Genomic DNA, 452 nt, shown 5'->3' with positions numbered 1-452 from the left:
GTTTCTGCACATCTGTTATCAACATGCCTGTTCGAGAGGAGAGGTGGAAATGGGAAGTAGGAGGGAAAAGGGAAAGGGAAAGGAAAGGAGGAAGAGAGGGGGTGAGGGAGAGAGGGGAAGGAACTTCAATGGCAAAGGGAGATGGGGAAGGGGAAACGGAGAGGGAGGGGAGAGAGGACTCAGAGAAAATTGGGGCATGGGAGAGGAGAGGAACAGAAAGGGATAAGAAAGCAAAGGAGGTTTAAGAAGGAAGAAGAGGAAAGTGGGAGGGGGCAGATATAAGGGTTAAAGTGGGAGGGATGGAGTGACCTTAAGGAAGATTTTGGAGTGAGAAGGGGTGGTAGTGCGGGAAAGGGAAGGAAAAGGGAGAGGGGAGACGTAAAGTACAAGGAGGAAAGTGAAATAGGGAGAGAAGAGTACCTCTTTTTTTGTGGAATTTCCATGGGTCCCGC

The sequence above is a fragment of the Penaeus monodon genome, chromosome 23 (assembly GCF_015228065.2).
Source record: "Penaeus monodon isolate SGIC_2016 chromosome 23, NSTDA_Pmon_1, whole genome shotgun sequence".
NCBI lineage: Eukaryota > Metazoa > Arthropoda > Malacostraca > Decapoda > Penaeidae > Penaeus > Penaeus monodon.
Note: the sequence above shows the minus strand (reverse complement) of the source record.